This window comes from Uranotaenia lowii, chromosome 3 (assembly GCF_029784155.1).
Source record: "Uranotaenia lowii strain MFRU-FL chromosome 3, ASM2978415v1, whole genome shotgun sequence".
Taxonomy (NCBI): domain Eukaryota; kingdom Metazoa; phylum Arthropoda; class Insecta; order Diptera; family Culicidae; genus Uranotaenia; species Uranotaenia lowii.
The window spans coordinates 43,397,458-43,422,457 of record NC_073693.1 but is presented as its reverse complement, the minus strand read 5'-3'; the positions used below and the strand labels follow the sequence as shown (position 1 = coordinate 43,422,457).

Genomic DNA, 25,000 nt, shown 5'->3' with positions numbered 1-25,000 from the left:
TGATAAAAATATGCCTTCTTTATGCGGAAATATGCCGTTCTCCGGCAGATTTGTTGACAATTTTCATTCTTTCTGTTTACATTCATAATTTTTTTTCTTTTTTGGTTTTCCACGGTTTACACTCATTATAAACAGAAGAGGAAAATGTTATTAATTATGTCCCTCCATTCCAACCCGCGGCAAACTACTTGAATGCGTCACAGGTCACAGGGGTAGTCAATGACTGTTTGATTTTAATTATTCAATGTTTTTACATTCACATAACACAAAAATATATCCCTTATGAAATAAATTCAAATCTTTTCGAGCTTAACGTTCGTTCAAAAGTGTAAATTTTGGCGGTGTGTGTAGTTTAGATAAAAAATGATGTAAAATTAGATCTGATCTGAATTAGGTAAAGAAAACAATTAGGTGTTGAAGCGTTTCTGTCTCGTGTAATTTTCGAAAATTTTTGGTGTGTAGCAATCCTTTTAGCGATAACCAAGCTTTTCGAAAGTATTGTCTATGACCAGATGTACCCGTGGATAGAAACAAAAATTTCAGGTGTTCAACATGGCTTCCTTAAAAGGCGCTCAATCGTAACGAATTTAACGGATTTTTTTCTCAAGATGGATAATGGAATGTCTACAAGTCGATGCTTTGTACACCGACATGTTCAAAGTCTTCGATGTGATCAACATAGACGCTCTTCTGTCGGCGCTGTGCAAAAATGGAATATGCGGCACATGCCTACAATGGATTCGATCATACTTAATCGAAAGAACGCAATACGTAAAGCTGGAGAACGTGAGGTCCAGGACTTTTTTACTCGGTCAACAGTGGTGTACCACAAGGGAGTCACCTGGGACCCCTTTTTTGATCACTGTTATAAACGAGTCTCCTGATGCTGTCTGATGTGTTCGTGCTTGTGTTTACCGATGATGTAAAGATGTTTCTGCCAATTCGTCACCCATAAGATGGCACGACTCTGTAAAATACTCTACCCATGTTTGCGGAATGCTGCTGCAGGTTTGGATAAGAAGTCAACGACTCTAAATGCAATATTGTTACTTTTTCTCGGAAAATGAACAACATCATGTATGAATATCGCCTGGGAAATAACTTGACTGCACGGCAACCTTCAGAGCTAAACTTCTCGAAGCTCATAGAAAAAGTTGCAGCAAAGTCTAATTCAATGTTTGGAATGGTTAGCAGAATTTGTTGAGCAGAATCACGAGTTGAGTGGTACGATACGATTGTATCAATTTACTTCGGATTGGTTCGGACCGTAATTGAGTACGCCAGTATTGTTTGACGTCTATACTATAACATTCATATCAACAGACTTGAGAGAGTTCAAAAGAAGTTTCTGAGATACGCCTTGAGAAACCTTGGATGGCAAGCAGAAATGCCGGAGTATCGAGTGTTGTGCACGCTGGTAGGATTGAACTCTCTGGAAATCCGCAGAAATCGATTGACGCATTGTTTATGAAAGATCTGACCAGTGGAAGGTATTATTCACCGTATTTAAAATCTCAAATAAGTCATAACGAAGACCGCAGTAGTTTTCGTAGCGTAAGGCCATTTCAGTTAGCTAATCGGATTCAAAATTATGCTAGGAATGAGTCAATGTACCGAATCAAGACACTTTATAATTCAAACGTTGATTTTATCAAATTAAATATGGCCAGAGAACCAATTAAAATTAGAAGTAGACAGTGTTAATTCATATTCATTATTCGTGTAGTTCGTAATACAAATTATACTCTAGAATAAGATAAAGCGCTGAAGCCTAGTATCAAAATAAATAAAAAGATTTGAAGAGATTTTTCATACTCATACTTACGATTATAAAGTGAACATTCTGCCCGGTTTAATAATTTAATTTCCATCCATTCCTCACTTCATTCTTGATTATTATTTTCAAGATAAGTTAACCACCGTTAGTTGATTTTTTTGTAAATTGATTTTCGGCATATCGGTGAAAGTATATATTCTTGGAGAAATACTCCTTCGCTTTTCAACATCTGTAAATTTTCTCCTTACTTTTCTATCCATCTTTATCAATTTTCATTTCTGATATTCTTTCTCCAAGAAGAATAAACACTTTCACCAATATGCCGAAAATCAATTTACAAAAAAAGATTGTTTTTTTCCGAATAATCACTGAATTCTGCCTAATTTTTTTCGCATTTTGTATTTAAAAAAAAATTAAATCATATGCTCAAATTTGACCAAGTTTTGGAAAAAAATTGTCCTTATTTGCTAAACCTTCATAAACGCGGCAAAAACTCTGCAGAATTCACTCTAGGGGGGGCCCTTAGCTTATATTCGAGTTAAACTATTCGAGATATAATTTCAAGGGGGGGAGGGGGGCCTTTTGCTTACTTATTGCCCGGATTTTGTCCGGATTTATTAGATTTTTTTCTGCTAATCAATCAAAAAAAAACAAATTTGGTTGTAAGAATTTTATATTTATGCCTCCAAAACGATTTTTTTTAAAAATGGTTTTAAAAAATAATTATGAAGGGTTTTTTGGAAGCCTAGAACACGATTTAAAATCTGTCGATAATTTTTGATGAAAATATATTCTATCAAATGCCCGGGTTTTGCTAGGTTTTTATATAAAATTGCCCAGATTTGTCCGGCCCGGATACGTGCTGAAAAAAATCTGGAAACCACAGTTATGGCCTATCAAAGTTAAAATGTAATTCTTGAAATTGTTGATTTCTTCCAAAACGATTTAGTTAAATCCTTTAAAACATTGATCATTAGGTGCAGGAAGATGTTTGTGATTGATTGAGATTATAAAATTTAATGAAATTACCAAATCTTTAGAAATTACAGTGATTTTCCAAAAAAACTTCTTTAAACAAAATAAATGATTTTTCTTGCATTTTGTCTGCATTCTTTCTTTAATATTTCACACAGAATTAAATTATCCTAATAAAAAAAAATTTTTTTTTATAACTTCTTTTATTCTCTTTTTTTATGAATACACTAGCTGATCCCATACGAACTCCGTTTCGCTTTCAACTTGGAATATGTCAGTTTGTATGAAATTCAACTGCCAAGCATTTTCAGATGTACTTCCGAATTCATTGTTATGTAATAATTTCAAACATATTGGACGATCACTTTTTATGTCGTCTGCTACTAAATTTGAAATCAGGAACCAATTGACCGTGACAAAAATCCTCGTCAATAAATTTCGATTCAATCATTGCATAACAACGCAATTAATACCAAAAATTTAAACCTCTTTCGGTTGCCTCTTATACGATCTTTGATATCTGAAATCGATAGCCCTTCTCTAAAAACTCCCGTGTGCCAATTTTCAAAGCAATCCATTGCATAGTAACGTGAATATTGCTAAAAACAGTTAAAACTTTTTTTAATATGGACGACCCTTTTCGACGACCGCTGGCAAAACATTTGACATCTGAAATCGATTGCCCGTCTCCGAAAACTATCGTGTGCAAATTTTCATCCCAATCCGATGTCAAATAACGACAAAATTGCAAAAATATTGAAAGGTCAATATGGACGACCCCCTTTGCCGGCCCCTTACACCGAATTTATTACCTGAAATCTATTGCTCGTTCCTCAAAACTCTCGTGTACCAATTTTCATCTGAATCCGATAGATAATAACGACAATATCGCATTAATAGTGAATAGTTAATATGGACGACCCCTTTTGCCGACCCCTTCTACAAAATTTGATAACTGGAATCGATTGTCCGTTCCTTAAAATCTCCGTCTGCAAATTTTCATCTCAATACAATACATAATAACGCCAATATCGTAAAAACATTAAAAAGTAGATATGGATGACCCCTTTGGCCGACCCCTGACCCTGAATTTAATACCTGTTATCGATTTCTCGTTCCTCTAAACACTCATGTGCAAGTTTTCATATCAATCCAATGCGTAATAATGTCGATATAGTAAAAACACTGAACAGTTCATATGGACGACCCCTTTTGCCGACCCCTGACACGAAATTCAATACCTGGAATCAATTGCTCATCTCTCAAAACCCCTATGTGCAAATTTTTGTCACAATCCGACGAAAACTAACGTCAATATCGCGAAAACAATATTTGTCTTGTATGGACGACCCCCTTTAGAAGGGGTCATCCAAAAATCTGAAAACATTTTTCATCATTCCTGGTCCTAATGAGTATCCATGCCAAATTTCCGCTCTCTAGCTCTTAAGATGGCTGAGCCTATAGTGGACAAACAAACAAACAAACAAACAAACAAACAAACAAATCCACAGAAATTGCTTTTTATTATATAGAAGATAACTAATGTTTGTGTGAAGAAAATTGAATATTTTTCAACATTATTTTTGTTTTTTTTTTTCTGCAAACGATCCTGGTAATGGGTTTTATGTCAATTTACAAACTCATTAAAGAAAACTTACCGTTGAACAACTTTGTCGAAGATCGTGACTTCGTAGCTTATCAGGCAAAAAGTTGTTATTAGCTTCACTGCCGGTGCTTAGCGCTTTAAAAGTAGTCATGCAAGACCTCACTAGGCACCCAGCAGTAATGTCAGATGAATTGATAGTTTTTCAATGTCAAGAGACTACCCATATTCATCAGCTAATAACTTTTTTGCCTAATAAGATACGAAGTTACAGTCTTGGGAAAAACTGTTCAGTGAAAAAAATTGAAATTGGCAAAAAACCATTAGCAGGCTAGGTTCCACAGAAGGAAAAAAAATGATGTTGATTTTTCACATACAAACCTAAGAGTTCAAATTTACTCATGTAAACATTACTTGAAAATTCTACACAAAATCATGGATGAGTTTTTAACCAAAACAAAGCCTTTTTTGGTTAACCCCAGGGTTGACGCCAGGGTTTGAAAAATTAAAAAATGACCCCAAATCGACTCATTGTATTGTTAAAAGTCTGTTGAACCCTCTAAATTTTTTTCAGGATTTCAATTTTATCATCTTTATCGGTGGGTACTTTCAGTAAATTTATGTTGAATGCTCAATATATTATTTTAAAACTTTTTTGATCAATTTTTCTTTATGCTTAACCACAAATGTAACTTGTAATTTACGTATATCATACTGTAGACTAAAGTCAACTTTTTCATAAGCTATTTTTCCATAGATAAAAAAATCTGACACATGCTGAAGAATTCTTGTGATTATCAAAAGCCACGAGTGAGACTCGTGGTGAGACATTGTTCCACGAAATTGCGTGGAAGACCGCCCTTGTTCATTAACAGAAACTCCAAATTTGACTACTGATAAAGTTTTTTTTTTGTTTCATCAAAATCAGAAAACGAGTCAGACTGGTAATTAAAATTTGCTTTATATGATACCAAGTGACAGACAGTGATGTCAACCTTCCAGATTTTGTCTGGATCTCCAGACTTTTTGAACTTTCGTCAGACATTTTTTTTAGGTTTCCAGACATTTAGACTTTTGACATTTCTTCCAGACATTTCCAGACTTTTCAGTTTGTACATATTTTTTTTTACAAAACAGACAAAATTTGAAATATTCATGGTAAAATGACAGAAAATTGTTCGAATAATAAATTGAAAAGTTAGTAATGCTACGTAAATGGATGTAAAACAGACAGATCCAGACTTGTCCAGACATTTTTACAAAAACTTCCAGATTTTTTTGAGAAATAGTTAGGATCTCTAGTGACAAACATTAAGGCATTTTTGCCATAATCTTAACCCTCATCCGTCCCGTCCCAAGAATTTTTACCCGTTGCAGTCCCTGGAGAATCAATTTGACACTTCTGACTAAAACCAGTATATCTCTCCTGTTTCCCAACTGATTTCTACAAAATTTATAGTTTTGCAAACCTCGTAATGTAACTTAAATACTTTTCTCAGACATTATTCAAATACAAAACTTCAGATTTTAGTTATTCAAAGTCAAAGAAAAACATGCTTGGGAAAAATCTGCTACGGAATGCTCAAAAAATTACACTTAGTGCCCAAAAAAGCTGAAGTTAGAAACTATACGTTGCATAAAGGGTGATACGGTCAAAATTTGGTCAATATCAACTTGACGTATTTCTTTCAATTTTGCATTAAAAAACTCTGAACACCCCTCATTTTGAAGGTGTGTGTGTGTAGAATGTTGCTCCTATTTTGATTTTGGAATTCACTCTTCAGTTGTCAAAATGCCGTCCAAGGAAGAAGAGCAGCGTATCAAAATTTTGCTCGCGCATCGCGAAAATCCGAGCTACTCGCACGCAAAGCTGGCAAAATCCCTAAACGTTGCCAAATCAACCGTTACAAATGTAATTAAAGTGTTTGGGGAACGTTTGTCGACAGCCAGGAAGTCTGGATCGGGGGAAATCGAAAACCGGAAGCCGCTGAGACGACAAATAGAGTTGCCGGTAGTTTCAAGCGAAACCCTAACCTCTCTCTCCGAGATGCCGCAAATAAGCTGGGTGTATCGTCTACAACCGTGCATCGAGCCAAAAAACGATCCGGACTATCGACTTACAAGAATGTAGTGACTCCAAATCGCGATGATAAACAAAATAAGACGGCCAAAGCGCGATCCCAGAGGCTGTACACGACAATGCTGACGAAGTTTGACTGCGTGGTAACGGACGACGAAACCTACGTCAAAGCCGACTACAAGCAGCTTCCGGGACTGGAGTTTTATACTGCAAAAGGAAGGCGAAAGGTAGCAGACATTTTCAAGCACATGAAACTGTCAAAGTTAGCGAAGAAATATCTGGTTTGGCAAGCCATCTGTACCTGTGGCTTGAAAAGCAGCATTTTCATAGCTTCCGGGACTGTCAACCAAGAAATTTACGTGAAAGAGTGTTTGAATATTTAAACGTCTGCTGCCTTTCCTGAAGAAACACGGTTGTTTCGTACTGTTTTGGCCGGATTTGGCATCTTGCCATTATGGTAAAAAGGCCATGGATTGGTACGCCGCCAACAACATGCAGGTGGTTCCCAAGGACGCCAGAGCTCCGCCCAATTGAGAAATACTGGGCTATTGTCAAGCGGAACCTAAAGAAGACCAAAAAACTGCTAAGGACGAGCAGCAGTTGAAGGCAAACAGGCTTTCTGCGGCGACGAAGGTGGACAAGGTGGCTGCACAAAATCTGATGGCAGAGGTTAACCGTAAGGCCCGGCAATTTGGATTTGGAAAAGCGGAAGCCTAACTGAATATTTTTTCTGAATTTTATACTAATTAAACTTGAAAAAGAAATTTAATTTGATCTTTTAAATAAACGATTTCACCGATTTACACGCGTTTCCCTTGACCAAATTTTGACCGTATCACCCTTTATAAGGAAGTATTTCACACTTCTATTTTATTTATCAAATTTGTGTAAAGTATTGTAGTGCTAATGTAATTACACCACTAGAAGCGATATGGAATTGGCTTTCTGGTGAATATAAATTTATTGCAGAAATATCGCGTGAATATGCTCAAAATCCAGTACAAAGTTAAATTTAAGTTCAAGAAAATCTGAGAAACTGCAAATTGACAAAAAGTTCGAAAAACGACAACCTTTGAAAATTCGTCAAAAATTAGATGTTTCGTATTGTGAACATCTTTCCAATCCTATTTTCAAAATTTATTTAGTATGACTTAAACAATTTTGCCGGGTTATTGATTGAAAAGTACGGTTTTTACACAAATTTACACAATTTCAAAAAAGTATATCCTTATGTGCAACCTATAGCTTCTAACATCAGCTCTCTTGAACACTAAGTGAATTTTTTTTGAGCATTCCGTAGCTGATCTACAGTCTTTTTCCTGAAGCATGTTTTTTTGGATTAATTTCTTAGACTTTGAACAACGGAAAATTGAAGTGATATAGCTGAATATTGTCTGAAAAACATATTTGAGTTGCATTACGAGGTTTCCATAACTAAAAATTTTGTAAAATCGGTTGAAAAACAAGAAGGATATAGCGGTTTTAAGCGAGAAGTTTCAAAATGATACTCAAGGTCTGATTAGGGACTTCCCGAGCTCTCAGAGTGCATTCATAAGAAAAGTAATGATGCAAAATTAAAGATTTCAAGAATTCATTGAGGGACCCGAAGAAATTTGGATGCACCCAAATTAAGTTAGAAGCTACCAAACTTCCAACAGTGTCATATTGACACTCAAGAGCGTATTAGTGTTAAACCACGACTCTGACTCGTGGTGAGTTATTTATGTTGAAATCTGAAGCAGTCGATATTAAGTATTCTATCTCGAGGTGCAAGTGTACATACGCTGCAACAACAGTGTATCACAGCTTGTGATTCAGAGGTATTACGTGCCATCTAATTTATTCCACGAGTCTGACTCGTGGTAACAAACATTAACCCCAAAAGTTTATTTTCTATTCGAAGGTTGGGAGAATTTATTTGAAAAAAATCCTGTGTACTTGCAAGTTTTGCTATTGTTTCAAAATCATCGCGTTTCTCACAGTTTCTGTTCTACAAAATTTTCTCCGAAAGGTAACATTTTAAAGAAACACGTGACCAATGGTCACGAGCTGAACTCCAAAGCGAGGAAAAACGTTTTATTTATTTTAGGTATTTTTTCTGGTTGGTAATTTTCCATCCCCTCAGTCAATTCGAGCTAGCTGATGCCTGTCCGATGATGATGATGATGATGAAGCTGTTGCCTGAATGGACTAAGAAAAACGCGAGTCGGTGGCCATTGGCCGCCAAATGTCACACAATTTCGCGGGTCCAATCGTCTCGCTGCGACCGCTGAATAATGATGATGATCATTCTGACCGAGTTTGGGATCTCGCCCGCGTGCGCCGGCCGTGTCGCCAGTTTGACTCGCACGGGAGATATTTTATTTATTATTATTTATATTTCACATTGGGGATAATAATTTTCGGATCATCCGAGCGGGTGGGACCATGGACTAGAGGAAAGGTGAAGGTTTGCTTGCTCCTGAGATGAATTGGACAGCTTTGACCATTATTAGCACCGGGATCTCGAACCGATTAATAAGAGAACGTAACACGTGTGAAGATTGTTCGAAAAACACTTAAGAATGAATGCTTTTTTATAACGATTTCGATTTGAGTCAATTAGAAAACCTTTTTGACAATTCTGTTTTGGAAGTATCCATCAGATTTATTTGTTTTTCAATTATTGTAGAGTCCAAGTACCGAGTCGCAAGTTTATTGCTCTGATTTTCCGAAGCAGTACTACAATTTTGTTTTATTTCTTACAGTTGTTGCAACCGGTGGCAAGATCCCGTAAATAGTGTCCGTAAAAACATGAAAACACCTCCTCCGGACTTGCCGTTTCGGATGGTACGCATCGGTAGTTACACACCCGGTGCCGATTCTTCAAGTCCTTGGACATTGCCGCCTTGAGCCCCCACAGAAGAAATCAACCATTAAGAACGAAGAGGTGATCAATTCTAAAACAACGTACACACGCGGCAAATGGGAAGACAAATCGTTCGAAATGCGTCATTTATTTTGTGCCGCAGTGCAAGATCGAGTAGTAGCTACACTTTCGTTCGAGTGTGGGATGAACCATCGCGTCGGAGATCGTAGTTCTAGTTTTGGATCCACGTCAGGTAAGTGGCAATAAAGCACGTCACATCGCTCTATTTGCAATAAATTCTCATCTCAGTAGTTTGCCAAACTAATTGGTTTAAGCTTAATCGAAAAATAGGTCTATCATATTTTAGAATTTATTTCTTCATTTATCCCTTATGCTATAAAACATTAAATAATTCCTTCCTTGGGTTAACAAATCATTGAACTTGAACCATTCTGACATTTCAAAGACACGTCTGTTAAAACATTTTAATCATCGTGTTTACTTTTCTCCAAAAACAACGTGTTCATCCTTCAGACGGGACTAAATTTTGTGATTTTCAAACTTTATCCTCCATGGGAGACATAATTTATGATTAGTTGGAATTTTCCATGGAAAATCAAAATTACCAGAAAAACGACGCATCCTCTAAAACAACAACATCGCAAAGGTGACATTCATAGTCGGTGTTTCATTTTACCCGAACAATTCTTTCTGTTAGCAAGCAACAGAGCGGGCGAGCTCATCAGTCATAAATAACGCGGTTGACGGTTCATTCAACGGAACCCTTGCGCCTGTCTCGGTGTAGAATGTCCGAATTCGCACATTTGGCTACTTTTTCTTCGGAAAGCGGCCACCACCAGTCGCCATTAGTGCGTCCACCGCCACATTTGGATAATTGCCCGGCGTTGATGGACATAAGTGGTTCAAAAAATTCCACCCCAACAACAAGGAAATGGTATCTGTTTTTTTTCTGCTTTTAGACATTATTGGGGTATCTCGGTACATGGCGACCGTTTGAAGTTCACGACTGTTTTAAAATATTTTTAGAATCATTGTTTGGAAAATGTCAACTCTACTTATAAATAAGTGTAAAACCGCTGTTAATTTCCTAGCATATTGAGATTTGAAAAAAAAGCAGTTTGATTTATGAAAATTTGATGAAATGTCATGTATAAGTTTTGGTGAAATCTCCCGGCAACGTATTTGAAGGAACCTATTTTATTATTCCACCATCTTAAATTATACATTCATCGTACGTTTTAAGTGCAGTTCACGTAGAATTACAACGAACTTCACAAAAATTTAATGCAAAGGTGTAACATAACTAACATAACTTTGAAATTTTAACAAGTTTACAAAGGAGGTAATTTTGTTTTCGATTTTTTTTTAACAAATCGGGTTGTAGAAGACACGAACCCATCTCAAAATTTAGTTTAAACCCCTTTAAGCTCGGATACAGAATTCCGATACTTTTGTTTTATTTTTTGTATTTCATTTAAAAAACCAAAATTAATTTTATCCGTCAAATTTCAGCTGAGATATCTATAACAAATCCTGATTTTTCTTTGAATAAAAAAAAAAAAACAAATGATAAGTTCAGGATTCTTGTAGCGGATTTTAAATTTTCTCGGAAAATGTATTTGAAATCGTCGTTCTGATTCAAACATTTTACATTTCCTTCAAAAATTAATTCATTATTTCGAAACTCATACACATTTCTTAAATTTAGTTGATATTTTTCCGAATTTTAAAAAAAAATTGAATTCATTCTTAGTTTCTGTTTCATATCTAGATTCGAAGTTCATGAACTTTATTCTTATGCAAAATTCAAACATAACAAAGCTTTGAAATAGCAATATAGATTCATCATTCGAAATTTTCATTCTTATTTTTATTTTTTATTTTTATTTTTTATTGGGTTAGAAAATTGAATCAATTTAAATCAAGAATAATCATTGAAATCCGAAACACCCAAATTATAATTATGGATTCTTGATTAAGGGCTCTGAAACTGATGTCAATTCTTGGCTCATATTACTAAATTCAGAAACTGTTTTTATAATCATTTCAGAAAACGTATTGAAATTCCGAAACAGATTGACAATTCAAATTTTGAATTCAGGATCAAGATTCAGATTCACGTAGTAAATAAGTTCCACAATCAAAATAAAATTATCAAGATGACTATTTCGGTAATTGATAGTTGATTCAGATTGATAGTTGGATTCTAAAATTTAACCAAAGTCAGTTCGCTCATTAAGCTCAAAATGACAAAAATGAAGTAGAATTGAGGTTAATTTTGCAAGTTTTGTCTTGTGAAAAACTTATTTAAAAAAGACATTCACAGGAATTGGTTATTAATGAAAACTTAGGCCGGGACAAATTTTCAATCCTTCTTTTGTCACTCGGAGTTGGAACATCGCAATACAAAATAATGCGAAAAACAAATAAATTGGAATAAATTGCACGAAAGCTTGTATGCAACAAAATTACATATTACATATTATATTTTTGCACAAAACCTATTAATCAAGTAATTTTTTATCGAATAATTCAATGAAATCAAGAAAATAAAAGGTGAAATAACTCCCACCTTCTTAAATTTGTTTTTTAGTCTTGTAATCTTTCAGATATTAGAATTTTTTATTGGAATTTACATAAATTATTTCAAACTTTATTTATTTCCCCCTTCGGGTTTTTGGTAATTTCGAAGGGGGGGTGACAAAAGAAGAAATTGATATTTGTTCCAGCCAGATGATAAAGAAACATGTATCTTCTCTTAAAGAAATTGCAGGGAATTTCATTAATTTTTTTTTCTTTCGAAATTTAATGCTTTATTTAAAAAAACTTATTGTACATTCAAATCAAATAAGCAAAATTATGCTGGTCAGATTTTTATTAAATTTTCTCGGATACGTATTGCCCGGATTTTGGTCTAAATTTTTTTTAAATAGATTGCCCGAATTTCGTCATTTCAACCATCAATGGAAGTAAGTTTCCTATTTTGTTACTAAAGGATTCTTTAAATAAATGCTAGTTATTATTTGAAAGATATTTTCAAAAGTTTCTATTTAACACGAAAAAATATTTATGTAAAAGAGCCTTGAAAATAATGTTTAAAAATAATATTTATAATTTCTTTTATTCATGAATTGTTTGAGCAAAAATGACAAAAAATAGGTCATCAAACACCCACCGCGCCCCCCCCCCCACCCTCCCCCCCTCCATGAGTCAGTTCTTTCTACGGCCCTGTACTATGTATTATACTTCTTTTACTTTCACCGAATTAACAGTTATCTTTTGTTTTGTTTACAAAAATAGCGAATTTCATAATTTTGTTCACAAAAATTTAGATGGGGGGAGCATTGTTTTTCGACAACTTTTTTGTTTTCAAGTTTATTTATTTGACATGGAATTTTTCTTTTATTTGTTTTTTTTTATTGAAGACTAGCTGACCCGGTGTACTTCGTTTTACCAGATACCTAATAAATCGTTGGAAAATGTTAACAGTTCTTTAACTTTTCGTGCTCGTGAATCTGTTTTCATGAAAATCGTCTTCAAGTTGCTCGAGCGCCCCTTCCATAAAAAGTGAGATTCTTGAAACTATTATACCAATCATCTCTGACCCGAAATACCCTCGGATATCAAATTTCACTTCATTACGACCGACCATTCATACGTGATTTTGTTACAAAGAAAACGCCTAAATTTTTATATATAAGAAGAATAAGATGTGGAAAAGAGATAATTTTGTATGGGGACTTTTTCAAATTTCACTTAATTCCGACCGACCATTCATACGTGATGTTGTTACAAAGAAAACGCCTCCATTTTTATATATAAGATTTCGCGGTTTTGACAAAATTTGCCCGGATATTTGGTTGAACATTTTTAAAGCAAATGCCCGGATTTTGGAACAAGCGCCTCAAACTATCATATTGCAGTTTGCGTGCTTAGATGTATTTTGTATGTTTTTTATACGAAAGTTTCTCGTCAGATACATATCATCGATACTCATGCCCGTTTTTTAAAGCCTTAAGAGCTTAAATTTACTATGGCGGCTTTACATAACCTGTTTCTAGACTTCTATGAGCTTATCAATGTATTTTGAGCAAGCCCGGATTAAAGGGGGGAGGGGGGCAATGGGTGTCAATTGTTCCGGGCCCTCCGGCTCAGGAGGGCACTCGAGGAAAAAAGTTAACACAGTTGTAATAATACTGCTTAATTATATATAAAAAAATCAAAAATTTCTAAAATTTCTAGAAATTAAGGAAAGGAAAACAAAATTAAAACTACAGTTAAGGGGACCCCTGTAAAATAATATTTTGAATAGTATCAGAGTATCACTCTAACTTAAGTTATGGGAGCCCCCTAGAGTAAGCAATAAGATTTTTTCTGCATTCATGAGGGCTACGCAAATCACGGTAAATTTTATTCAAAACTAGGCAAAATCTAGGCTTTTGATTTGAATTTTTTCAACACTAAATCTAGACAAATCTAAGAAGAATTCAGTGAGGATATAATTCAGGGAAAGTGAGGAAAACATCTTACATTTCTTTATTTTTTCAACAAACACGTCAGCAGCGTTCAAATCGTTTTTCAAACTTCCAAAAAAAAAAACAGTTTACAAATCGAGCCTGACTTTAGTTATCTGCATTTGTTTTGAATAGGGCCGGAACAAATATCAATGTCTTTTAAGTCACCCTCCCTTCATCGATTTTTTTTAAAAACCCTGAAGGGGGAAACATAAACAAATTTTGAAGTTTATTTATTTAAAGTTCGTTGAATTTATCGAAAATTGCAACAATTACAATAGCGAAAGACGAACTGTGAAAGATGGGAATTTTGTCACCTTTTAATAATTCAAATTTTTAAATAATTTCGTTTTTAAATAGCTCAATTTCTCGATTTTTTCTACGAATTTAACGATAGCTGAAATAACATTTTCTCGGCGTTCTCGAAATTCGAAAAATTAGCAGTAACTAACACAGAAAGGACTGCGAAGAAATCTTAGAAGAGAAACCCAAAACTTTGGCTTTATATCTCAAAACTCGCTGGACCACTTTTAATAAATTTAGTATCTTGGAGACCGAGTGTTGTTTTAAATTTAGCAGAATAGAGTTTCATTATTAAATTTATTACATTCAAGTTATTTTATAGTTTGATACAGACCCCGTTCGATTTTGGCAACAAGCCCGTACATTTTGTGTTGCCAAAATCGAACGGTTTTTTTTCTCAACTTTTTTTCAGTTATTTTAACAAAATATCATCAAACGTGTTATTTTTGGTAAATTTTCGACCATTTGTTGTATTTTTTAAATTTTTTTCACCATGTTTTTTAATCATTTTTCACTTTTCTTGTTTTGTTTATGATATTTGTTTTCATTTGTCATATTTGCTTTTTATGTCGTTGTTCGTCATTTTTTGTCATTTTCAGTCTATTGCTTGAATTTGTTTTTAAACTTTTTGAAATTTCCATCTTTTTGCCATTTTTAAGTGCTTTTTTTTAACATTTCAGAACATAAAAACGTATTTATGGTGTTTGTCTAAATCAAATTGGTCCTGTTATAACGAAAACTAAAAGGCAATGTGGATTTTAAGAACCGTTCGATTTTGGCACATGTGCCAAAATCGGATGTTGCTAAAATCGAATGTTGCCAAAATCGAATGTTGCCAAAAACGAACGGGGTCTATACTTCTAAAAGTAGCACATTCGCGACAAGCGAATAATCGAAAATTGTCGGATTTGGTTAATAATTCGTTAACGTAAATTTATGGAAAAGTTTGTAATAAAAATTCCAGATTTTATGCGGGTAATATCTGGATAACATTTTGAAATTTTCGACACATTACATAAAAACGGTTTTATTGTGTTTTGAAAATTAAAAATTGAAACTACCATTTGGATTATGAACTTTGGCTTTTATTGTTACTTTGACTTCAATTAAATATTTGATTTTAATTTGTTATTTATTTCTCAAATATTGATTTGAGACACTGAAATGTGGTTCTGAATAAAATCTAACTATATATTTTGAATTTTACTCTTGAGCCTTTATATCTGTATCTGCATGAAAGGTAATTTTAATTTTAGTTTTTTTATTTTGGCTTCAAACCAAGTCTAACGTCCTCCCAGTTGTCACGAGGAAAATATATATTTTGTTTCGATTGATGCGATCAATGATAAAATAAAAAAATATTTTAATGTCTCTATTTGATTCATTCTAAGCCAAGAGACTCAGTTTGAGATAAATTGCGGATTGATTTTACATTTAACGGCTCCAATTATTGATAAACTCTTCCGTAATGATTGTGGATGGTGTTTAACAATTATTGTTTGAAGATACCAGAAACTACCTTCTTCGCAGACATAATGGGGTTTTTTTTTAACGAACACAAACACATACAGGATTATAATGAAACTAATGTTTCCTCGAAGAGATTCCTTTTTCTTAACTCTAAGCGTTCATCTTTCAAGGATATGATGGCTAGCATCTTACAGATGCTAAAATTACCAACCCACGGAAAATGTACTATTTACGCCGTGACCGGGATTCGATCTCATACCCGCAGACTTAGAAGACTTGAAGGCTATCCTCTACGCCACGGGCTGCGGCTAAAATTTGAAGGCAATATACTGAACTCATACCCAGTTTCTTTGTATGTTTTAAATATTATGTATTTAAAAAAACGATTCATAGGGCTCCCCGAAAAAAATCGTCCCGGACCCCCCGAATGGCTTAATCTGGCCCTAATTTTGAGTGAATCTGGGGTGTTTGGGGCGTCAGAAATTAACATCAGCTGAAATTGTGCTGAATTCTAAGCTATCAAATCTGTCAACATATCGAACCAATGGTTTTCTTTGGCCAAATCCATTCTATTACATAAATTTCAGTTACTTTTAGCTCAAAAAATGTTCAAAAACATTATTTTCAGTATTTTCTAAGAATCATCCAGATAGTAGAAACATTGATTTTTAGCCATTTTTCGAGAAATTCGGCAGTTATGGCTGGATGGAGGACTGAGTAGGCGTGTGCTGAAGCGTCAAGACGCGTTTTTTTCTGCTGTGAAAATTTTGTCAATTATGTTATACGAAAATTTATGTATTTTAAATTTTCAATTATCAAACGCATGCTCGGTATAGTTCGTCGATCGTGTGGTGTATCGGTGTTTTCGTGTGTGGTGAAATTTTTCAATAAAATCTTTTCCATTGCGTGTTATTAAGAAAAAATTATCTGCGCCAAGAGATGGAAAGATAGAAGAATTACGGCAAGGTTTTCTGTGGTTAAAAGCTCTTGTGGAAAAAGCTTGTGAAAACATTGTCCAACGCTCCTAAATTTTGGTGTAATGGGGGTAACGATGCAATAATGGCCACAGGATCAGTGCGATGCCAGTTAACAGTTTGAATTGGTATTAGACCTAAAAATGGTAAGAATCTACCATCAAGTCTCGTTTACTACGAAACCCAAACAAATCTATAGCTAAGTATCTTTTTCTTTTTATAATTACATTTAAATTTACATTTAAATTTACATTTACATTTACATTTAAACAAAAAAACGCAAGGTTTTCTATTGAATTTTACGGAATTTTTTTTTCATTCTTTTTAATAATGAATAGTTAACATAGGTTAGTTTGCAATAAAAAAAATCGCGACCGAAAGTGGTATACATAAGATGAAAAACGTCCAAAAATAGGCTTAATCTTTGCATGCAGTTTTATTACAATACGAGTCTCGTGGGTTTAAAACTACGAAGATGTCAATGTTTTCTATCCTGGCATCTTAATATTATATTTAATTTTTCTTTCGCATCACAGTAACTGATCACAATGACTAAAAGAGTCCATATAACTAGAAATATGAGAAAATAAAATAACGGATGTTTCTCGAATAAGACTTGAAGACAAAATTATAAAAAAAGTATATTTTAATTTTTGAATCTAGCTTTCGGGCGCTTAGAAACAATGAAGATATTTTTACACTGCCTATATCCAGAAATTTCTTTTTTAATCATTTTGACTTATTATTTAAAGCACATTTCAATAAAACGATGCATGCTTGAAAAGTTGGTTTTAAAGTTGTTATAAATTATTTTAAAGGGAATGTACATTCACTAACAAGATAAAAATTCTAGTGTAGGGTACTAGGTTGCAATTGAGGGGTTTTAGTTAGATTTTTTTTTTCAAATACACTTAATTTAGTTGAATTGTAACATTTGGTTAGATGTTTTGTCTTTAGGAAAATAGGAGAATAGGATGCTCAGAATCAGATCACATTAGTCAAAAGTGTCTCAAGATCACATCCTTTTACCCACTCCCCAGAACAAAATTATTTGCTAGGATGCAGAGGTGACCTCGGTTCTAAAGCACAAATTTACTTCTTTCATCCTTTTCTCTATTTTTCCAATCTATCTATTGACTACTAGGACGTGGCCGCGCCGTTATTGATGTTTTAAGAGAGAGCATCAGTTTTTGGCATTGTGAATGTGCTGTCAGTCCCAGACACCATTCATTTGACCTTTGAACGAAATTGGTGGCGTCGGTCAATCACGGAGTAGCAACCATTGGCGATGTGGAACTATTTCTACTGAGCCACGCCTGCGATCATGGGATTCGAAATGCATTTAAATCAATATCAATCATACCAACGAAGCGTATCAATGAAATTTATTAAAGCAATAAAATGAAATTTTAATTCGAATTTATTACAAAAAATAAATACAGCATTTCGGGTTCAATGATTAATGGTGGATGTGAGTAGTTAATCAAGCTGAGCTAAGCTAAGCTAAAACTGTAGAACATTATAAAGGATTGGAAATTGAAGGTTTTAATTCAATGATCAGCTTTTTCGAAGACCGCGAGTCTTTTGTACTTCACAGAAAAAAGCTATAGAAGTTTTCTTATTGTTTATTTTTCCCAATTCTTCCAAAAAAGGAATTTTGACAACATTTTTAGGAAATTATTACCCCAAATAAATATTAAATATTTCTAAAGCAACTAGTTCAATTATTTTGCAGTCTTCATCAAAGTTCTCAAATAAGTTAAAATTTTTAATATCAAATATTCACTTTTTTCAGCAGAGTCAGAAATGAAATCGTTATAAATTTCTCAAAATTGTAGAATTCAATATTTTAAAGCGTATCTATGAATATAGAATATCAAAAACTGACAAAGACAAAATTTGACAAAGACAAAATCTGAATCCTTAATAATCAAAGGTTTGAAGAACCTCTTAGCTGAATGAAACTATGATTTCAAAGTAGTCGAAGATTCCTTTGAATTCAGCTACAGTATTTGAAAGACCCAAATACTAGTATTTCACTAGCTACTTGCTAGCATCCTCAGTGGGCGTTAAAATTTAAATTACATTGGTTGAACGTTGTCCAAGAACACTTAACTGAAACATAATCATCCTGTAATTTTAGAGGTATATACACAGTAAACGAAAATTACCGAGTTCGGTAATTTTTTTACCGAAATCCTAACATGTGTAAATCGTTAAACTGTTCGGTAGTTTTTTCGGTAAAATATAAACGAACATCGGTAAATGAAGAATCGATTTACCGATGTTCGTTTATTTTTTACCGAAAAAACTACCGAACAGTTTAACGATTTACACATGTTAGGATTTCGGTAAAAAAATTACCGAACTCGGTAATTTTCGTTTACTGTGTAGTATTATCTTATACAAACTATGAAAAATTCTGCTTGTTTTGAGAAAAAAAAGTCGTATTAAACAGATTTTCCTTGTTGTACCAATGAATTGAAATATATGCTAAAGTTTGATTCTTTGCTGTGGAAGTCAGTGAACTTTTTAAAAAAAATTCAAGAAAAAAAACGGGACATTTTGAGGAAATGCGGGACGGCGGGACATTCAACAAAAAAGCGGGACATGTCCCGCTTTTGCGGGACGAATGGCAACCCTATGTTAAACCGATGGTAATCTTCAGTCCAGATGTTTTTCGATATAAACTGCAGGAACTATGTAAATCTGTGTGCCAGATCACAAGACGCTTTTATCGCTTTAGCAGGTTTTTTTTAAATATTTTACAAAAAAATATATATATTTTTAGCGCAGTGAGCTAAAGAGTCGCAGCTTATCATCAAAAGAGCCGCAGGTTGCCGACCTATAATATAGAATAATTAAAGCAATATAAATTTTGTAGGTTATATCATTAAGCCAATCCATCATACTGGGTAAAGTTTTAACGACATAGAAAAATGTCAATTTGAACACCTACTGCTCGATTTTTTTTGAAATTTTTATGTCAATCAAAAACTTAAAACTGTTGATTATTTTGTAGTCGTTTACAAAATATTCGGAGCTTTTGGAAGGACAAAAGGTAGAAACTGTGTTTTTAATTAAAAAACTAGGTTAAAAGAAATTGGCCGAAGGAGACCAAAGTTATTCATAAAAAACTGGATTTTCATGTTCTTCGCCACCCTCACCCCCCCCCCCCACCCCTCCGTTAGCACGGCTTTGTTCAAACCCCTCCGAATCTTAAAAAAGAGAGTTTCTATACAAAAAAGAAACAAAAATATGACACAATTTTAACAATCCACGAAGGACATTTGTTTAAATTTGATTATCGTAAGTGTTTTGACATAATCCTTCCCATTTTAATAAATCAAGATTCTCATATTAAAAAATGTAACGTTCTTATTATTAACAAAATAAATAGCTTAGTGTTGGTAGACTTTTCGCTTATGTGCTAATTTGCGTGTATTTAAAAACTCCTCCCGCTTAAAAAGGGGCGATTTTGTTTTTAAATTTAAAGGGATTTTTTATTGTATTGAAAATCACTCTATTTTTTTTCTAAAGGGTGGCTCCTTCACCTTCAAACCTTCAAGTTGCGTTGAGGCTTAAGACAATCTAGAAGCAATCAGATGCCATGAAAAATAGTTCGCTTTTGAATAATGTTTAACTGTAATTTAAATTTAATTAAAATAATTTTAACAAACTTTATTTTTTCCATGGTAGTAAGACATAAATTTAAAAAATACACACAATATGACAAAAATAACACAAAAGCCGAAATTCACAAAATGTGACCAAAATAACTAAAATGGCATAAATTATAAAACTTGAAAAAGAATCCTTAAATAAAAAAAGGAACAACAACATAAAATATGTGCCAAAAATGGATGAAATCTGGTCAAATGTTAGTTTGGACTAAGTTCTTTTTTTTTATAACGTCTTTTTACATTGTGTGTTGTGTTTTGTCCTATTTCCAATTAGAGTATTTAAAAAAATGTTATTTTTGATAATGTCTTTTTGTATTTTTTTTTTAATTTTTAATTTTTTTTTATATTTTTATCATTTTTGTCAATTTTTTTTCAGAAATGCAAGTTAGTCATAGGTATGTAAAAATGTATAAAAAAAATTTTTTTCTTGTTTTTTCCAACTGCTCAAAATTAATCAAAAAAATAAAAAAACAAATCATGAAATGAAGGGCTTCAATTTGACGATATGTGGATTGAAATGAGCAGAAATAAAGAAACCATTCGGTGCTGAAAAGGCCATTTTTTCAGACCCTTTTCTATCGAAATAACACTCGATCTCGACGTTTTTTTATTGGAAAGCATCGCATTCGTGTTCATAATGAAGTCAAAAAAAAAAAAAAATTGTTAAAATCTAAACAAAACAAAGGGGATATAAAATCAGAAGAGAGAACTAAATGCTATTTGTGTGAATTCCATACAAACAAAGAGGTCGTTTTGATTAATACATAGTGAGTAACAACTCTTGAAGTATTGAAGTGAATATCGCTCGTTTAATTAAACTCGAATCGATGAAGCCTATAACTTAGATTTCAGATTAAACTACATAGACAAGTAAGTTTGCACTCAATTTTGAGGTCAGCACGATTAACAAAAAAAAAATTAAATCAAAGGAAGCGAAAACCGACTCCACTTCCAGGAAGTATCGTCGATGGTTTTCCCATCGAATTCGCATTAAATTTTTCGAATCATCATCTTCGACATTGATCAATCAGCCCGAGATGGATGTGAGGGGTGGTGGAGATTAATTGTAAATTTAAGAAAATTTTTACCTTTATCCCAAGGAGATTTGCCTGTCTCAACTTATCAGATTTTTTCAACCATGCACGGACAAAGTCACTCAGAGAAAGTTGAATTCACCACCCTAAACAAGCAAACCGATCAGGAGAATATCTCGCTACACTAAGAAGCAGTTCCAGTGATGTACTCGATTTCGAGAATTGTGATCATTTAAAATAACATTCGCGAGGTTGTTTACAGATCGCGCTACAACTGGACGACGACGGCCTCGAGACGAGTTGCGAATTTTTGTTTGTAAATTTTCATCTGACCCGGTTGATCTGAGACTTCGTTTTTTTTGTGTATGTGTGTTTATATTATCGAGAGATCGAGAAATTCCCTAGTAAAATTCCTAAGTCATGAATCTTCTCCGAGGATGCAACTGGTTTGATCCGGGTGATGGTGGATTAAATTTCTTCTGAAAAAAAATATGCTTGACTGAAATTTTATTTTGAGGTTCTTTCTACTAAGTCAATCGAAAAAGTGAAAATTCCAAATTAAGTCACTACTTTCTCCTGTCAAATGTTTTCAAAACTCAATGCTTTCTGATGACAACTGAAAAACAATGACCACCATCCAATTAGTAGGTGGCCAAAGTGGCGGAATATCTTTGTGAGAAAAGCGGTGATGATAAATTCACAATTTCATTCATATATCTTTTCTCTGAAGGGCGTTTCCATTCAGTTTGGACAGACAGACTGACCACAGTCAAGGGGCTGGGCTGGCAATTTATCATCATTTGTGATGTTTGTTTACAATTTTCAGGCTAATGATAAAGGACGTTATTGAGCAGTCAAGCTCAATGGAAGTGAGTTGAGTTTATCAAATTTTGTTGTTTGAGTTTGTAAACTTGGATCAACATAACTACCTACACAATGTCAAAAACGAAAAGAATCATCCGGATATTTATTCAGAACTTGATACAGACTGTGATTCGAAACAAGATAACATTATCTTGATCCAAATCCCGGATTCTGTAGACTTTTGATCTTGATCCTAAATCATGTATCTTGAATTTTGATCCTGCATTCTGATTCTGGATCATGAGCATGAACTCTAATCCTGAATCCTGATTCTGGATTCTGGTCCTGATTTCGGATTCTGAAAACTTGATCCTGATCCTGAATTCTGAGTGATTATCCTGACCTCCCATTATGATCCCGTATTAATCGTAGTATAAAAAAACAGCTTGTTTCAAAACAATTTGTACAGCACTGAGTAGCCAGAAAAAAATTAGCTCAATTTGTTCAACGTTTTAAAAAAAAACCCCCCATAAAATACAGATGTTTTCCTCACCTCCCTAAAATTGCGCAACCTCGAACCTGCGATCGTAAACCTATTAGGAGGTGTTGCCGTTTTTCGCACGCATAAATTACGATGCACCAAACCAAAGTGTGGTGCATCTCGCATTGCTTTGCCACCGGGCAAGATATGGAACATCAAATTCATTTTATATCCTCAACTCAGCTCAGCTCAGCTTGGGCTGGGGTCTGGAAAATGGTGAAATCGTGAATTGCAAAGGCAAGTGGGAAGGGTGCGAAAATTATTTAGCACAAAGTGCGATAGAAAGGGAGATTTTAATTTCGTGTGCTACACTTAACAAGAACGTTTCAGTTTGCCAAAAAGTCTTGGCAAATAAGGGCAGCAATTATCAATGACACATGAAATCGTTTCCTGTAGGTGGACTTCAATTTTAGTGTTTCCAGTTCAAAGAAAAACAATCTACTAAAGTAATGGTTTGCAATTTTGTATGGTCAAATTCAATCAACACTCGGAATCTCGGAAAAAAAATGATTCAAAAGGCCAGAAAACGCATTTTTAAGTTGTGATCTTAAATTAAGCTCAGAATCCCGAAAAAACGCTTCTAAAGGCCAGAAAATGCATTTTAAAGTTGTGATCCCAAATTAAGCTCAGAATCCCGAAAAAACGCTTCTAAAGGCCAGAAAATGCATTTTAAAGTTGTGATCCCAAAATAAGCTCAGAATCCCGAAAAAACGCTTCCTAAGGCCAGAAATCGCATTTTAAAGTTGTGATCCCAAATTCAGCTCAGAATCCCAAAAAAAAAAACGCTTCCTAAGGCCAGAAATCGCATTTTAAAGTTGTGATCCCAAATTAAGCTCAGAATCCCGAAAAAATGCTTCTAAAGGCCAGAAAACGCATTTTAAAGTTGTGATCCCAAATTAAGCTCAGAATCCCTAAAAAACGCTTCCTTAGGCCAGAAATCGCATTTTAAAGTTGTGATCCCAAATTAAGCTCAGAATCCCTAAAAAACGCTTCCTTAGGCCAGAAATCGCATTTTAAAGTTGTGATCCCAAATTAAGCTCAGAATCCCAAAAAAAACGCTTTCTAAGGCCAGAAATCGCATTTTAAAGTTGTGATCCCAAATTAAGCTCAGAATCCCGAAAAAACGCTTCTAAAGGCCAGAAAATGCATTTTTAAGTTGTGATCCCAAATTAAGCTCAGAATCCCAAAAAAAAAAAAAAAACGCTTCCTAAGGCCAGAAATCGCATTTTAAAGTTGTGATCCCAAATCAAGCTCAGAATCCCAAAAAAACGCTTCTAAAGGCCAGAAATCGCATTTTAAAGTTGTGATCCCAAATTAAGCTCAGAATCCCTAAAAAACGCTTCCTTAGGCCAGAAATCGCATTTTAAAGTTGTGATCCCAAATTAAGCTCAGAATCCCAAAAAAACGCTTCTAAAGGCCAGAAAACGCATTTTAAAGTTGTGATCCCAAATTAAGCTCAGAATCCCGAAAAAACGCTTCTAAAGGCCAGAAAATGCATTTTTAAGTTGTGATCCCAAATTAAGCTCAGAATCCCGAAAAAACGCTTCCTAAGGCCAGAAATCGCATTTTAAAGTTGTGATCCCAAATTAAGCTCAGAATCCCGAAAAAACGCTTCTAAAGGCCAGAAAATGCATTTTTAAGTTGTGATCCCAAATTAAGCTCAGAATCCCGAAAAAACGCTTCTAAAGGCCAGAAAATGCATTTTAAAGTTGTGATCCCAAATTAAGCTCAGAATCCCGAAAAAACGCTTCTAAAGGCCAGAAATCGCATTTTAAAGTTGTGATCCCAAATTAAGCTCAGAATCCCGAAAAAACGCTTCCTAAGGCCAGAAATCGCATTTTAAAGTTGTGATCCCAAATTAAGCTCAGAATCCCGAAAAAACGCTTCTAAAGACCAGAAAATGCATTTTTAAGTTGTGATCCCAAATTAAGCTCAGAATCCCGAAAAAACGCTTCCTAAGGCCAGAAATCGCATTTTAAAGTTGTGATCCCAAATTAAGCTCAGAATCCCGAAAAAACGCTTCTAAAGGCCAGAAAATGCATTTTTAAGTTGTGATCCCAAATTAAGCTCAGAATCCCGAAAAAACGCTTCTAAAGGCCAGAAAATGCATTTTAAAGTTGTGATCCCAAATTAAGCTCAGAATCCCGAAAAAACGCTTCTAAAGGCCAGAAATCGCATTTTAAAGTTGTGATCCCAAATTAAGCTCAGAATCCCGAAAAAACGCTTCCTAAGGCCAGAAATCGCATTTTAAAGTTGTGATCCCAAATTAAGCTCAGAATCCCGAAAAAACGCTTCTAAAGACCAGAAAATGCATTTTTAAGTTGTGATCCCAAATTAAGCTCAGAATCCCGAAAAAACGCTTCCTAAGGCCAG

At 34.2% G+C, this 25,000-nt stretch overlaps 2 protein-coding genes across 2 annotated transcripts in view; one reads left to right on the top strand and one right to left on the bottom strand.

Moving 5' to 3' along the window:
• Positions 1-25,000, bottom strand: part of LOC129752129 (uncharacterized) — a 96,842-nt gene that overhangs the window by 30,784 nt on the left and 41,058 nt on the right.
• The window catches only part of LOC129757391 (restin homolog), a 142,471-nt gene continuing 126,711 nt past the window's right edge, over positions 9,241-25,000 (top strand). The window contains exon 1 of the mRNA XM_055754604.1: positions 9,241-9,536. The gene's annotated coding sequence lies outside the window, so the exon portion shown is untranslated. The remainder of the gene's footprint in view (positions 9,537-25,000) is intronic.